At 38.1% G+C, this 18,405-nt stretch overlaps 1 protein-coding gene across 3 annotated transcripts in view; it reads left to right on the top strand.

Annotated features, from left to right (window-relative positions):
- The first annotated feature begins 5,696 nt into the window (after window positions 1-5,696).
- Window positions 5,697-18,405, top strand: part of DAAM1 (dishevelled associated activator of morphogenesis 1) — a 3,124,549-nt gene continuing 3,111,840 nt past the window's right edge. For all 3 annotated transcript variants that reach the window (XM_044074460.1, XM_044074457.1, XM_044074458.1), the window contains exon 1: window positions 5,697-5,784. The gene's annotated coding sequence lies outside the window, so the exon portion shown is untranslated. The remainder of the gene's footprint in view (window positions 5,785-18,405) is intronic.

The following is an 18,405-nucleotide window of genomic DNA, read 5'->3' as shown; positions in this document are numbered from 1 at the left end:
ATATTAAGTAGTCTGTGTAAGGGGTTTGAAAGTTCTGTTTCAGGCTCGCCAATAGGCAACCTGGTATGTTATTTGACCCCAAAGAAGCAGTGTTCTTGGCCTTGGAAAGTGTTTTTGAGGACTTGTTCTTTGGGAGATTTGAGTGGAAGTGTAGCTGTGGGTATGTAATCTGGTAAAGTAAAGAGAGGTGGGATGAAGTTGGAGCTAAATTTATCTGCTGGGAGGTTGAGTATATCCTGTGGGTCTGAGTATGTCGTATCACTTACTGTTAGCTCTATGCACTGCCGGGTATTGTTTGAGGTTTCTAACGTAGTTAAAGAAGACTTTTTATGGTTGTCTTTTTGCCTGGATAGCTGTTTTTGACTCCTATCTAGTTGTGGTTGATTTGTTCAAAGACAGGAGTTTAAGATTTGCAAGAGCATTTTTGACATCTTGGGAGTTGCATTTATTATTGCATGCTATGATTTTTGTTTCTTTTAATTGTAGAGCCTATTTATATTTGGGTTCCACCACAGAGGTTTATTTTTAAATTTGATATTGTATTTTCTTCAGAAGGGAAGAGATGCCATCTATGTAGCTATTCACATATACATAGAATTTGGTGATAAAGGATTCCTCATACTCTGTGGCATCATCAGGATGGAAGGAGATGTTGAACTTAGCCAGGTCATCATTCCAGTTTACTAGATTAGCCTATGCATAATCTTTGAATACTGATGTATTTGAATATGCTTCCGGCTTCAGTCGTATGGTGAATGTTACTGCTTTATGGTCTGATTTGACTAGGGGAGAACGCTGTAACTGGTAGGGAACAGAGCTGTCCCATATTGGTGAGGACCAATTCTAGTATTTTGTCTCCCCTGTTTGGGTGCAGACGAACTTGTCCAGAAAGTCTGTATTTATGAAGTGTGGAAATCTCTCGGCATACATGTTAGGGGGATGTACAAGTCTTCTGGTTGATGTAGGAGTTGAAGACCTCTAGGTAAATGGTGTTTGCCTGACTGCACAGAGACTGAATGTCAGTCAGCTAAGAGTTATGGGCTGAGAGTGGGGGAGGCATAGAGGAGATCCGGTAGTTAAACTTGATATGATGATTTTTTGCTAATGGTAAGTTGAACATGGAGGAGTTCCAGGTTGTTATCCTAATGCGTTTGGAAGTGAAATTTTGTTTTACAAATGGAAAGTGCCACCTTTAGTGCCTTTGGTGCAGTGAGCCTGAATGCATAGTATGTGTTGAAACCCTGCACTGATGGGGTGCTCTCAATGGTCTTGAATGATGTCTCCTTGTTAAGGCATGTATCTGCGTATTCCAGGTTAAGCAGTACTTATAAGAAGTGATTTTTTTGCTCGAGGTTCCTAGCATTGAGTAGCAGTGCCTTTTAAGTTATCTGGATTCTGTTTTGTTAAGTTGGAAGCTTTTGAAGACAGAAGTTGCATAAAGCAGGCACTATGGGAGTGGACAGTTTTTCAGTCAATGTACAAAACCTTTGGGGAGATAAATGCAGTCAATCCCTGGCACAGTATTTAGGACTCTACGATCTCTTCCCAGGCTGATGTATATTTTGGGCTACTTGAATGACACCAGAAGCTAAATCAAGTGTTGAAGTCCATAATCTTTTTTTTTTCATATTACTGCATAATTCTTGATGGAAAAATGCTGCTCAAGGCTAGGTTTATACCTGCTTCAGTCATGTTTTGAGAGCTCCATCATGTTTCCTTGGTATAGTCCAAAGAGGTATGTCTCAAGTCATTTACTCCCAAATGTACTATTACTGTGTCATATTGTGTAATTGTAGTGCAAGGAATTTAAATGCATCTGTGTAGTAAATCCTGGCACCTGATAGGCAACTAACCCTGACCATCTCTGTGCTCAGCCTGTTGAGTGGTGTTCCACTGTATCTCACTATGGAGTCGCCTATGAGTAGGATGTTGGGTTGTGTGGTGGTTTCCCTTATGGGATTTTTAGGTGAAACACTGAGTCTTAAATGCATGTTTCGTGTTGGGAGTTGCCCGAGCTTAGTGTTTGTGATGCTGCTGAGGGTAGGTGTTACCATTAGGAGGCCTTTGATGTTTAGGTGGGTCACTTTAAGAGCTTCAGCATACATAGGTCTGTGTATGGTCTGTATTTTGTGTGATAGGTATTGTGTATTACTGAGAACCTGTTTGCTGTTTGTAATGGCTTAATGTGAGAGCTTTGTCTCCAATAACATTGTATAATTAAGTAGTAGGGGGTTGTCAATATAAGACTATTGCTAAATTGTGTTAGGTTACCCATTTCAACCAAGGCTACACAGAGCAGTTGGGATTTACAAATCTATGGTTCCAGGTGTTTACTAATGGGGGGAGTAGTACCTTTGAGGTCTGTAGGTGTTAGCTGCAGATTATCAGTCTAGTAGGGGAGGTAGTGCTAATCTCGCACAGCTGCAAACCTATAGAAGTCTGTGACTTTTTGATCAATCTCTCACCAGAAGCAAAGATTAGCATTAATTCCAACCTGCTTCTGGAGTAGTTGTAGTAACTCATTATATATACACTATAGTCTTATCTTGGCAGAAACCTTGGATGGAACCTACAGTAGCTGGACTCGATAAAAAGCCAAGCTGCACAATGGCCCTGAAGCAGTTTTCATCAGGACTGCAACTACACCACAAAGTGAAGTCCTATACACCACCCAATCAGAGAACAGCAGAAATCCAGTGCCTGTCTTGCTGTTTCTCTCACCAGGAGCAAAGCAGTATTAATCCCAAGATGGCTTTCCAGTGATTGGTAACATCTAGGAAGGTCAGGAAATAATGTCCCTCTCCTTGTCTCACCAGGAGCAAAAGAGAAGCACTAATCTCAAGCTGACCCATGAAAAACGGTTCCTAGGCTGTCTAGTCCCAGATTTTAAAAGTAAGATGAAAACAAAAAATGAGTCAGCGCACACTGCAATATTCAGAGTATTAGGGAGTGGAATTACATAAAAAAAATATAAAAATTAGATGAATTCAAGCTTTGAGTCTATAGGAAGGACCTTTGCAGTTTGATCTTTTAGTGCCCAGAAGAATTAGTGGATGAGATGAGACTGGTTGTTGTCTTTCAGCTTTTCCCGGTTAGGGGTCGCCACAGCGGAACTCCGGTCAGCTAATGATTGGCAGTAGATTTTCACGAACGCTGAGGTGCCAGCTCGACGTTCAGCCTTCAACGAAGGCATGCCCATTTACACATGTCTTTCGAACGCCCACCCAACCGCGGGGAGGACATGCAGACTCCACACAGAAGGCACTCCCCGCACTCCAGTCGAGAATTGAATGGGAGAACCTCTTGCTGTGAGGCAACAACGCTACCGCTGCACCACCGCGGAAAGTCTCCAAAGCTAAAGTACAGTAGGGACGGGCAGCTCAAAAGTCAGCAAGTTTAAAAGTACAACAGGGACTGTGCAGATGAGTTGGGTGGAAAAGTCCAACATAAATTTAAATTACTTTACTGCCTTCTTTTCTGATTTTAAATCTCCAGCAGAGAATGAAACTCTGAGTGCATGTAATGCAAGTCTTGAGTCTCATCAAAAGACAAGGCCAAGTTACACTCTGTATTAAATAGCAGTCGAGGAAACACAATAACCAGTGAAAAAGTGAAATCCGAAGCCTGAGTTCTAAATGAAAAAGAAGTGAAATCCAAAGCCAAGTTCTAAAAGCGACCCTAGACCTGAAGTAATTTCTGTTTTTCACTCAGCTCAATCCACTGCTTAAATCCAGGATGCCCAAAACACCAAACCAAACAGATTACTCATAGCAGAAAATAAAAATATAAATTTACTCAAAGAATAAACATACATAAACAGTAACAGGCAATGCAGAAAGCAACTCTCTGTGTGTGTGTGTGTGTGTGTGTGTGTGTGTGTGTGTGTGTGTGTGTGTGTGTGTGTGTGTGTGTGTGTGTGTGTGTGTGTGTCCTTATTAGTTTATAAGTTTTCAGAAACTCAAAATTCATATGGTTGAAGACCATATGATCTGGTTTTTGAAAACTCAAAGCTTTTGAATGGAGCTCGTGGTACAGTGAGGATTGGGAAAGTTACCCTTTTCCTCACTAGTGCAATCTCTGAGTTAGTATGCTTAATTTGCAGGGGATGTGGAAGGGTCAGTGAAAGGGAAAATGTACAAAAAGGTAGATTTTTGTGTTTTTTTTTTTTTTATCAAGTTTTCAGAAATTTTATCATATGGTGTAGACCATATGAATTTCGAGTTTCTGAAAACTCATCATCTGACATGGATCCATATATATATATATATATATATATGTATACACACACACACACACACACACACACACACACACACACACACACACACGCGCACACACATTATGTATGGTCCCTATTAGATTGACAAAAAGGCTAAAGATCGAATGACCTAGTGATTGAAAATGCTGCTGTTCGAAATAAATATTGTGGCGGGCTGTGCTGCCCACACCAGCCACTAATTATATATACCAATTCCTAGATCGCACTACCGTGAGGAAAGGGCACATTTTCCAATCTTCACTGTACCGAGATGTCTCAATACCAATTCTGAAGAACGGCATTTTCGATTTCTAGTTTGATCTTTAGCCTTTTCGTCGATCTAACAGGGACCCTATACATATATATATATATATATATATATATATATATATATACATACACACACACACACACACACACATATATATATATATATATATATATATATATAAAACACACGTGTGTGTGGTGTATATAGATAGATACGCTTGGCTAACATGTTAGGCACATTAAGTGCAGACACAAGTATTTTCATGGCTTCATTTCTGATTTTAAAATTCTAGCAAAGTCAGACACTGAGGACATGTGATGCAGACCACTTGTCTAAATTTTAGGTCTTTCTATATACAGTGTTGTCTAGTTTGAATAAAATTATTATGTAATCTGTTGTGAAGTTAGTCCACTGCAGTGGATAGTGTGGACAGGGTTTCTTTCCTTCATTGCTCTTGTGGCTTCTGATTTGGACAGTGTGAAAGCAGACTTTTCAAGTGACATGTTTGCTCAGCTTTTTCACACTGGATTTATTCTCTGAGCAATGTTACAGAATTGAAATTTGATCTCATCTCTCTTCAATCTGTACTAAATGCAATATCCACCAAGTTTACAAAAGGATGAAAATATACTACAGTTTTGTTTGTTAATGGTAAGAGGGTCTGCGCCTTTTTGTGTTTCTTTATCTCTTTAAACACAGCATAATGTACTACAAATACAGTTTAAATTCATTCATCAATGATTACTGCTATTTCATTCTGAACATTTATTGGCCTTAACAGTTTACTGTTATGTCCTTCTCAATTCTACTTGGTTTACTTTCTATTTACTTCAAGAAAATATCTGGAAATTACTCCTCATTTTTAATGAACACTTACTTTGTATAGGGTCCTACAGTGAAGCATTGTTATACAAGTCTACAAAGCAGGCAGACACAGAACGGGATCACTTACAATGCACAAAAATTTTATTTTTAGCAGTTGTGCAGCATCATATTTAAGTTTTTTAATTCAAAATGATGTTAATCTGAACAATTTGTATGCACATATTTATATATTAATACTTTTTGATAAAGAACTTCCAAAATTCACACCATATTAACAGTCAGTTGCAAAAATGTCTGTGCAATTTGTGAAATTCAGCTAATGTAGTACTTACACTTTTCAGCAACAGTGGATCTGCATGGATATCATTTGCACAGACCAAGAGATAACATGACACAATCCTGAAAGTAAACTGTCACGTTTGTGTACCAGGTAAGGATCAGAACATTTATTACCTGCATGCATTATTTCACTGGGGTATGCTTTTTTTTCCAAATGTATACTTAAATGTTGAACTTGTATTTATCATCCAGGATTAGTCACAGCAAAACCAACTTTTTGAGATGTGTACCTTCCCTTTCTGTCAGTCTAAATTATATAGTTCATTTTTGTGTACACTGTAAGCAGTGCTTACGCTTTTTCTCTCTACCTGCCTTTACTTTTAACTGTGACCTTGGCACAGGCTTCTACCATCAGCAGTATGGATAATTGAAACACAGTTTACAGTCATAAGTTATTTATCTTTAGTTGTTTAAAGTGTTAATGTAAGACATACCATGCTTTGACATTCTTCCTTAGTGGCAAATGTCTGCTTATTCTTTCCCAAGTATTGCACAACTAGAACATTTTCTTTTGTCATAAAATCCACACACAGCTCGTGGTGCTTTTTGTTACTTTGGGCAAGTTAATGTCTGTCAGTCAGCTTATTTCTTGCCATTTTACTACAGTATTAATTACTAGCCTATATTAATGTCTTTATTAAGAGTGACATTTATTTTCAAACAGTGAGTTATCAGCCTATATATTATATTAATGCACTGAGTAATCTGAAATAGTTTCACTTACTGATACCACTTAGTTCAGAAGCATCTGTTTCTGTGAACAGAGTCCTTCAGATACTAGGACAGTTGGAAAGGTGGTACTCATTTGTCTTCCTGTCCTCTGTTTGCTTGTGTGTGTATGTCAGGACAGGGGAAGGTTTGCTTTAAAAACTTGGATCTTTATATTATATAGTTATATTTTTGTGTATGCCATTGGTGTATCATCAAAACTACTAAACTTCTTATAAACCCCTGTATTTTCACTGTTTATTGAAAACTAAAGTTTGCACACTGCATACACCTAAAAAAGTCATCTCCAGAAATGCCATAACCAGTGGCAGACCCAACAGTCTTGTATGTGGAGACGCTAATAATGGACTGCAAGACTTGTGAATAAGAGGCCATTACTTCAGAATCTGGCTAACATCATCATCTGCACTGCCTGTGCCATTGCTGTTTCTATTATAACTATTGACCACAAGTTGCTTCATTGGGACCTGTAGCAAAAATTTCATTTTTGTTTCATTCTAATGTAGTGCTAAGTTCTGTAGTTTAGCACATGTGTGGTGATTTACTGTTAGGTTGACAACATTGTAACACAGTTAGGTGAAATAGCCAGTGTTACTGTTTCATACTGGAAGGCTCATGTAATTAAATGTGAATTGCTTCAATCCCTGGTGAACGTCAGAGTCTGCCTTTATATCTTACCAGGCTTGGATAGTAAAAGTTGAAGTATCTAGCCACAGTGTGATAACATGCCAGATAGTGACTCTACAGTAAGAAGAAAAATGTCAGTAAAATGTAGCAAGAAACTAGATATATATTGCACCAAATATCTCTTGCTGTTCTAACTTATTGCCCAGAAGGGATAATACCAAACTGCAAAACTGCTTTCTGGTAAAAATGTAGCCAATAAACTTGAAACATCAACACCACAAGGAGTGTTGGACGAAGATTTTAATACTGTTGTTCTCTTTTGTCTTAAAGCATTTCTTCAGAACAAGTATGAGCAAACTTGACATCAATTTCAAATTGAACCTCAGTCACATGACCCCAATCCTCCAATCACCATTCTGTGAAAAAATAAGGAAATCTCATAACATAACATTATCTTCTTTCTTGTTAGTTTAAAACACTTGTAGTAGAAATCCTGTCATTTAAACCAGTAGAGACTGAAATATTCATCCAGAAACTGCCATTTATGTTCATTTTCCACCAGCATAGGTTTAAAGATGCCCCCAACAAGTCCACATCATCTAAAACACAAAAGTTAAAACTTGGTAAAACCTAAGAAGCTCACAGTGTGCCTGTAAACAGTATTACTATTCTGTTTCTTTTTTCATGGCATAAGTGTTCATAAATTTTGATTTACTTACTGTTTTGGTTACATAGCATGCATCACATGTGCCATAGATGCCAGCTAAACAGCACCTATGGATAAACATCAGTACTTTCTGCATCCTGGTCTTGTGTCAAAACTTGTCATTAAAACATATGGGTCCTCATTAATGTATCTACACAAATGACAAAAGCCCTATGCAAAATGGCTTTTTATTGATTTTGGGAACCAAACTTTGTGGTGTCTTGACCATATTCTAAAATGACCTCTAAAATGTGCAAAGTCAACCGATGTGTTATACTGAACAAATAGAAATAAAAAGCACACTACAAGGAGAAAAACCCCATTAACAGTTTTAGTGCTTTCATCTTTTAATTCTCAGACTTCATCAGGAAACAATTGTAACATACCAATGAGCTGTTTAAATACTAATGCACCTTAGCACATACTGGCATCCAATCAAATCACATTTAACATAAACTGAGATGTGTCAAACAACAAGAATAAAAATACAAGTCTAAAATATAACAAATAATTTGTCTGTACATATTTTTCCTAAATACTCTGTTCCTTCTGTGCTTCAGTTCTCATTTGATGTTCACATTACCATTCAAACCATGAAAATTTCCTGCATTCAGAGTTATCTGCCAGAACAATTTCCTACATTACTGAAGTTATAATCACCTCTTCTGGGGTTTTGTACAGATTTTTCAATAACACAAAACTCATTGTTTTGTAATCTGGACATAGAATGTTTAAACAATGAGTCCTTATTGTTTTTGTATTTCATTTTTATAATATGTTCAGAAATGCACTCTCTCAAAAGTTCTAATGGTCTTACCTACACAAAACACAGAATAAAAACAGCATTTTAGAAGACATGCCCTTCAGATTTGCATGTGTATGTACCATTTACACAAAAAGTATGAAGACATCCCAAAATATGAAGATACTGTTTATGTATGTTTTGTGCACAGATAAAATACAGAATAGTTGCTCTTTTTTTTCAAGCCCGCTCTTCAGTTTTAAAGGGTGTTAAATGCAGGACCATCACTCACAATTTTTTTAATGTTTTTTCTCCCGAAGAATTTTCCAGTGCTTTTTTTGACTTTCATAATCCCTTTACTGTCAGCTGAATGAGTTTTAAATGTAACTGCTGTTTACTTTCCTGTTGCTTCATAACCCTATGTGTCTTGAAGCAAATCCCGGTTTTTAAAATCGGAAGAAATTTAATCCATCTATTAACTGCATATTCCTTCTTTACATGCCCAATAAAATCAAATGGATACCATCAAGGAAAATTAGTGTTTCTCTTTATACCTTTAAAAACAATGTCATCCAAAACCAACCTGCTCAATCTAGCAAACTAAATTTCAGTATTGTCTTTATGTGTAGGATGGCCACTAAAAATGTAAGTAATTGATAAATATCTCTTTTACGTAGGTAGACGAGCTAAAATAATTTCTTACCAAATATTTTGAAATCAAGATGTCTAAATATGAAATCTTTCCTACATCCCCTTTATAAGTACATTTCAAAAAAGGATACTGCTGTTTAGCACATCAAAAATTCAGTAAACTTATAAATCTGACCCTTCCATATTAAAATTAGGTCATCAATAAAAGTAATGGATTTTCATGGGTGTTATTTCACACTCAAGTAATATAAAACTATTTATTCCCACTTCCCAAGGACTATATTTGCAAATACGGGGGCCATAACAGCTCCCATCACCACCCTGATACTTGATGGCAGCATATGTCTTAAGACATAAAGCAGTTATTTTCCAAAATAATTTCTAGTAACAACCAAATGCAAAAAAATTGTTTAAGTAAAATCAGACTTTATGCTTACAGCCCTTGCAACATCTACTCCCATGTTAGTGGGATTGCTAGTATATAATGCTTTACTGTTAATTGTAGTAAAAGTTACCTATTCTGAAGTCTGTTATTCATACTGTTATTACTTAATGCTCGTAACTTCTCAAAATGACACAAATACCTAGTGAGCAAGGGTATATGATCAACAATACGCTGTAAAATGATATCTGCATAAAATGCCATGAGCTGGTATATGTCTCATAGATAGTGTCCCAGAATCTTTATGTATTTTCAGAATTCGGAATAGGTAACCCAACCAGGGAGATATTTCAATAAAATGTGTACTTCAGTACAATAATCATTATTTATCAAACAGTCTAATAACTAAGTATGTAACTTGTGATATGCTTTTTGCACTGTTCTTAGTAACTTCATGATATATGTCTGCATCACTTAGCAGACAGGTCATGGCTTGACAGTATTTGTTAAACACCATTATTGAATTATCACTTAAGATGAAAACAGACACATTAAAAGAAATGAAAACAAAGTATATTAACATTTTTCTATTTACATCACACAGCTTTTCTTTGTAATTCTCATCAGTCTAACATTCTCTTAAACCTTACTCCTTCTCTTGAACATTATTCTGCTTCTGTTGTTCCCACAGTTTCCATTTATTTCTGTATAGTTTGCTCCTTCCCTTTTCTAAAGATCCCCCTTCCAGCTCTTTTATCTCTTTTATAATAATCATTACTTCAGATATAGTTGGTTCAGACTTAGTTTGGTTTAGCAGGGGAATTGTTATGGCTAGGCTTGTATAGGCCCTAGGGCCGATAGCCTAGTACCAACCTATGAACTTTGATTTCAGTTTTCTAGTTTTTTTTTTGGCAGTCAACGTAATTAACTTAATAAAGCCTTACTGTTTCTAGGCAATTCTGTTCTCGTGTCAAAAAAATCATATCCTTGGTTGCAGCCATTTGCTCACCTAATATTTCTGACAGAATACTCTGTAGGGAATTTTTTTAAATATGCCAACTCACTACACTCCCAAAACACATGCTCTGAATTTCATCTTTCTCCGTCACACCACCAATGTTTGCCATCTATCCGAAGAAAAATTCTGTGCTTGGGGTATAAAAATATCTATGCAAGCACTTCCAAGCAAAGGTACTGAACCTTCTGGACTTTGATGCATACTTGAGAGCCTTACATGATTTCCCATTGTTCTCTCTTAAATTACTTTTCCAGCCTCTTCTTAACCTTTTCTAATATCCTCTGACTGATTCTTATTCTTGCCATGCAATGTGCTGTATGCCCTACTAATTTTCCCATTAATAGCAACTTCTGATTTAGATTTGATTAAAACACCACCAGAGCAAGTCTTTCACTTCGCTATCCCTTTTTCTTTGCCTATACTGTGTATATTGATCCTCGGTAGGGAAGGCAGCCTTTGGTCTGCACTCTAAACATATTCTTGGCCTTATCCTACTGTATTACCTTTTCCCTCTTTATTTATGTGCTCCCAGTACCTTGGTTCCTTTGCCAGTTTTCTTCAGTAGATTCCATCCTCCTCTTGCCCGTTTTCTGCAACCCTTCTTGCAGTCATCCGTATTGGTAAAATCTTCTTTCTTCATTTTTGTGTTGACTTGGTTCTTAAAATACTTTCAGCTACTCTGAGCATAATATTCTACATGGTTGTTCTCCATAAGGATCTGCATCCAAAATCCCACTCTGTATTTTTTGAGCTACCCTCTGTGCTTCATCATCGTCTTTTTCCAGTTTAAATTATAACTTTCTGCTTATGTCACGTACATGAGCCTTAACTGTATAGCTCTAAAATGTCCTGTCAAATCAAGTAATCCTTGAGCTCTTTTTTTTCTGTTGGAAGTATTAACTTATCTCACTTAACTCTTGGCCTTTTCCCATCCCAGATAAATTCTTTCAAGTCTTCATTATTGTCCACAAGTTGTCCTCTGGTTGATAAAATATACCTGACCCATATATAAAATTAAAGTGGCTAAAAGCATGTTCGGTGCTTATGTCTTACTATCCATATCCATAAACAAGATCTTCCAGATTCTCAGTTTTTTGTATTATCTTTTGTTTAGTCTCTTTCCACACAGCCTTAGCTGCTATAACAAAAGCTTTTTTAATCCATACTCCTAAATAGTTCATTTTATTATGTCCCCATAGAAATGTATGCCTGTTGCCTTTGTTTTATCTTCATAAATTTTACATCTCCAAAAGACTTGAAACGGTCTCAGAATGTTCCACAACACTGATGTCCTTTTCTATAAGTATCTAGTACAAAATAATATCTGCAAATAGTCATCTTTTCTTGATTACCATACCAATTATATCCTTGCATTTCTGAGTCCATTATTTTCTTTAAATCCAAAAAATATCCAGCACAAGGGAAAGATGAAATAATGTTTTAGAAATTTAATGTGGCAAATCCCATGAATACAATAAAAGCAATAAAATATAAATAAAATAAAATACTCAAGGATCATCTGGTTTCCATTTTGGAAAATCTAATTTTGAGCCCCCCATGGATAAGCATGTTGCCGTTTTCAGGGAGTGTGTATTAAAAGAACTTCACTTTTCTCAAGAACACCAGTTGGTTAGATAAGTGTTATTTTCAAAATGTACAAAAACTTCTCCTTTTAATTCTTCTTTCCCTGGATCCCCACCAAGCCAAGTTCGATCTGCTGGCCTGCAGTGCTCTTTAACAGAACCAGGCAACCTTGGAACGAGTGTTATTTTCAAAATATACAAAAAGTATGTTTTATCCTCCAGACAAAATTAATTGCTAGCCCTTGTTTAATTTCTATTTTTAAGTAAAGCACTCCATCACAGACTTTAGTTTGCCCCTCCCCATACTGTACTTTCTAACAGCAGTCTCCCTTTGCAAGTTGTTTCAACTATTTGAAAGCCCTGCTGTTTTTCTAGTATTACTAAACCCTTTCTCTTATAACTTGTGGTCTTTCTAAATCCCACATACTCCTGGTTACAAGTGTTTATTTCAGTAGAAAGGTATGCAAAACAAGTAAGTCCAAAGTACCTACTGATTTTCTTATTGTTTCAAAACATTAGCTGCCCCCCCCCATTCTGTACGTCTAACTGCAATCTGTCTTTAGATGCTGTACTATTTGTATGCTCTGCTGTTTCTCTACTTCTACTAAACATTTTCTCTCATAAATTCTTGTCTTCCTAATTTCCACATAACTCCTTGGTAAAATTGGCTTATTTTATTTCAATAAGACAGGTATGCAAAACAAGCAAGTCAGAGTAACTACTGCCTTTTCTTATTGTTTCTGTAGACTTGCATATCTGTGAAATCAGGGCCAGCCCTTTTCATCATACTATTGCTATCCACCACTTTTCGGGTCTATTCTGATCCTCCCCCTCCCCACAAGAACAATTGCAGCCTAATCAGGGCCAGCCCTTTTCATTATAACCTATAAACCTACTGATAGTCTTCCTTCATCTGTTGTCCGCTCCGCTCCTCTCCCTTCCCCCAATTCCCTCCCACCCCCATTGGTCCTACCTTTATTACAAACAGTAACCCCTCCCACCTTTCAACCTATAAAATCACCACACCTATACTTCCTCCTACAACTTCACTACTATTCCTCCTACTCAGCTAATATGTACAAGCACACCATACCTATAGTCACTGCATGCACACTCCTTGCATGCATCACATCTTACCAAACCTCCACCATTCCTGCACTCAACCACTACCACTGTACCACCACACACCACCACTCGTATCCCACCTCTACTCTACTACTCTGTCATCAGGTCAACAACCTTCACAATACACCCTCTATAGACTACAGACCACAGAACCTAAACTAAAAACAACCCCTCAACCTAACATAACCCTACCACCATACCTATTGCCCACAGAACACACTAAAAAAATTCCCTTATAAGCAAGCATATACAGAAATTGATAAAACTAATAATCTCATCCATATCCAACCTAGCACTCAGTGGAGACATCCATCCTAATCCTGGTCCCTCTGTCTCCAACCCCTCCCCTCATAATCAGACTACAAACCACATCTCCCAAATCACAGCCAATAGAAAGCCAACCGACCTTCTGATAAGCCTAAATATTGGAAGTATATGCAACAATGTGCATGAATTCCATGCCACCATAGACTTCTACTCCCCTGATGTAGTGATCCTTACAGAAACATGGTTAAAACCACACATTACTAATGAGCAAATCCTCCCTGCTGGTTACAATATACTAAGAGTAGACCGACTAAACAAAAAAGGAGGTGGTATAGCTATAATATTTAAGCAGCATCTAGACATCCATATCTTAAAGTTAGCAGCTTCCGAAATAGGTAAGGAAGAAATAATATATGCCAACCTTAAAATAAACCAAAATAAAACCTTAAACATAATAGGTTGCTACTTCCCACCTGGCCACAACATCCCTCCACTTGAAAACCTGCTCAGCTGGACTACCCACCAGCTACCTCAAGAAACTTTAATTCTAGGAGTCTTCAACACTGACTGGCAATCCTGCTGAAGCAACCACCCAACCCATCATGTAAATCTTCATGGCTTCACCCAACTAGTCCAGTCACCTACTAGGATAAATAACTCCAACAAACACACTACCCTTGATTGGATACTAGTCAATAAGAGCCCCCAGTCATATATAGCAGGCTGCTTATCTGACAGCCTCAGTGATCACTCCCCAACCTTCTTACTAAGAAAACACCTTCATAAAGCAAAACCTATCATCTACCATCAAATACGCAAAAAAACTAACTTCAACCCTCTCTCATTCAGCTCATCCCTAAAAGACTGTAACTGGCAACCTCTAAAATACCTCCGACTAGATGACACAGTTGACTACTTTAATAAAACATTCCTAAGCATCCTTAATTACCACGCCCCCCATAAGACGTTCCCGAACTAGAGCCCAACAATCCCCATGGCTACAAAAAAACATGGTCTGAAATGAAAAACAGGGATAAAGCATGGGACAACTGGCGCAAAACCCCCTCTACTAGGCAGAAATTCCTAGAACTACGCAATAGAACCAAAAAGCTTATAAAACAGGAGAAAATCCAATACTACCAGTCTGCCCTTACCTTTTCCCCACATAACCCCAAACAATTCTGGTCTTCAAACTCCATCCTTCACCCAGGTAAAGTAAGTACACCCACTCCTAACTTAACTTGCTCCTCCGAAAATATTGCTACCTCTTTCAACAATCACTTCACACAAACCGTACTATTACTAGCTAGACAACACAACCCCCCCCCCATAAACCCACACCATCAACTAGAACTAACAATCTCCCAACTAGCTTCTCTTTCTCTCCTGTTCCTACCTCCAAAATAAAACAACTACTAACTAAACTTAAAACCACCAGATTAGCAGCAGACAACCTCCCAGGTGAATACCTTCAACTTGCAGCCGACGCTCTAGCCTACCCCGTATCACTCTTGATTAACAGATCTCTGTCAGAAAGTTATGTTCCTACACTATGGAGAGTCTCACATAATTCCCCTACACAAAGGAGGCCCCTCCACAGATCTAACCAATTACCGCCCCATGGCTATTCTCTCGCCACTCTCCAAAATACTAGAGAGATGCATTCATTCTCAAGTCTCAGCTCACCTCCTTGCTAACAACCTCCTCTCCAACACAACACTGTTTCCGACCTAACCATAGCACCACCACCGCCTTACTCTCTTTCTCTAACACTATCCTACAAAATAAAAATGCAGGTCATCTCTGCTCAGGTACCTTCCTAGACCTCTCTAAAGCTTTTGACATGGTCCTACACAAACAACTCATCTCTCTTCTCAATAATTTATCCTTCTCTCAACCAGTCATCAACTGGTTTCAGTTACCTATCTGACTGCCAACAAGCAGTTGTTTGGCAGGACAACCTATCCCCCCAACTACCAGTCTCCATAGGAGTTCCCCAAGGGTCCATCCTGGGACCCCCTACTCTTCTCTATTTTCACCAATAATCTAGCCTCAGCCACAACACATGGCACACTCCTACAATACGCAGATGACTCAACCATCATCTGCACAGCCCATTCCCGACCAGAACTGCAAAAAGTCACACAGGAAGCATTTTCTTCTATTGAAACTTGGTTATCTGATGCCCAACTAATACTCAACCCAAACAAAACAAAATTACTAATCTTCCAACCCACCAAACTTACCCTAGCCAGCTCTCACTTTAACATCACAGCAAAAGACAACACCACCATCCATCCTACAGAACACACCAAATTACTAGGAGTAGAAATAAACAATAAACTGAACTTTGACATTCACATTTCCATGACCATTAAAAAAGTGCACAAAAAACTAGGAGCATTATATAGGAATCAGCAACTACTTACCAAAGCAGATAAAATTTCAGTAGCAAATTCTCATCTTATCTCTACCCTACTCTGTGCCTTTCCAATATTTACTAAACTTAGACAATGCGATCTAAATAAGCTCGAAACCTGCTACAACAAAATCGCCAAATTCACCACAGGGGCTTCCTACCGTACTCACCACTCTCACTAGCAGAACTGGGCTGGCTAGAGCTCCCCCACCTCCTTCAGTGGTACCAACTCCCACTCGCCCGCAAACTAATAAACCAACCACTAAAAGTCCCATCCTTCCAGAATCTACTCCAACCCTACATAACCACGAGACCACTAAGATCCAGCCACAAAAACCTCCTACAGGTCACAAGAGCCATCAACACTGCTGGAGAATTATTATTCTCCTGCACTATAGCCAAACTCTGGAACTCACTCCCATCCTCAGTTACCTCTGCAACTTCTTGCACCCACTTTAAATTCTTACTAAAATCACACTTCAAAACTTGCCAGATATGCCCTTGCAACCCCCCCCCCAATACCATTCACTCCCCCCACCCACTACCTGTCTTGGCCCCCTATGAACAACCTACTCTTAGCAAGCTTGGCTACTCATGTTCCCAGCTACCTACCACATAATACTAACTTCTTGTAGCAACAACTGCTAATGGCTGTTATGTACCTCAAAAACAGTTTGTATCAATTATTCACTGATGAATTTTACATTTTAACCATGTTTAGTATATGTCACCATATTTTAAAATTGTACTATGCTCTACAGCTGTTTTACATCTGTTTTCTTCTTGTCTTGCGTCCTTAACTGGACTAATGTCTATATTTAAATGCTATTTTTTTAACTGTATAATGCAAATAATACTTAATGTGGAGCTTTTCTCCCCGGGCCTCCACTGAAAACGAACCTGTGTCCAGTCGGACTCTCCCAGTCAACAAATGTAAATAAAAAAATAAATATTGTCTAAAGCAGAACAACAAGCAGTACAGGACCTTAGTAATAATCATGACCTAGTCATTTTGCCGGCAGATAAGGGAGGTGGCATTGTGGTCCTGGATTGGAACATGTACCAAGCAGAGGCTGAAAAACAACTGTCTGATCCCTGATTCTGTATACACATGGTAGTTGATCCAACTCCGAATTTTAAAAAGTAAATTGATTCCTTCCTAGACCTGGCAACAGAGGAAGGCATAATTAGTCAGAAAGTTTGCAGACAACTGAAGGTCTCTGATCCCATGCCCCAGTATGTATACCTACTACCAAAGATGCAAAAACATCCTACTAATCCTCCAGGACGGCCAGTAGTATCTGGTAGGGGATCATTAACTGAACCTTTATCTGCCTTCCTCACAGAACATTTGCAACCTTTGCTACCTATGGTTAGGTCTAGGTTGAAGGACACTACACAATTTCTTAATATTATTCAGGATACACAACTGGAATCAGCTTGGTATCTATGTACACTAGATGTAACCTCCCTATGCACTAGTATACCACACTGGGCAGGTCTACAGGCTATTCAGTTCTGGCTTGACAATTCACAACTATATACTCCTGGGTTCAACACACTCCTTATATGTTCAACTGAACACGTGTCATCAAAAAATGTTTTTTATTTTCATGGGAAATCATACTGACAGGTTCGTGGTACGGCTATGGGAGCATCTTTTGTTCCCATTTATGCCGACCTGCTTATGAGTTTTTTGGAGGAACAGTTAATGCATGATGACAATCATAATATATTTTTGGACCAGCTTGATATTTGGAGGCGATATTTGGACGATTGTTGGATGGTGTGGCAGGGGGATCAGCAATATGTGCATGAATTTATACAATACATTAATGAGAATAAGTGGGGTATTCAGTTTACATTGCACATTGAATATCAACAAATAACATTTTTGGATGTCATAATCAGACAGGAGGATCATACACTGGAATCACAAGTATACAGAAAATTTCCAGAATGTAACACCTTGTTGCATGCCTCCAGCTATCATCGTCGCCACATCATCAACAATATTCCTAAGTCTCAATATCTACGTATTAAACGTAATTGTTCCTCCGAACAAACTCTTAAAAGCCTGCCAAGATGATTTAACTAACAGGCTACTAACCAGAGGATATAATCAGGATCCTATTATTCGAACATTGCATCAGGTTGATCAAATAGACAGGTGCCAACTGTTACAGTATAAGAATAGAACTGTTCAGGCTGAAAATCATATTCCACAACCAGTTAGGCTAGTTACTACATTTGGGACCAATGCCAATAGATTTAAAAACATCATAAATAACCATTGGGACATTTTGTTAGCCCAGGACAAATTGAGTGAACTGCTCAACTCCAGATGTCTATTCTCCTATCATAAAGGTAGAACTATCAACTCATATCTAACTCATTACAAACATTATTGTCCACCTATCAGCCAACAAAGATCCCTGTTTGGAGATATACTATCAGGATGTG

Source organism: Protopterus annectens, chromosome 6.part0 (assembly GCF_019279795.1).
Source record: "Protopterus annectens isolate FY-2018-M chromosome 6.part0, PAN1.0, whole genome shotgun sequence".
NCBI classification, from domain to species: domain Eukaryota; kingdom Metazoa; phylum Chordata; order Ceratodontiformes; family Protopteridae; genus Protopterus; species Protopterus annectens.
Note: the sequence above shows the minus strand (reverse complement) of the source record. Positions and strands in the feature narration are given on the sequence as shown.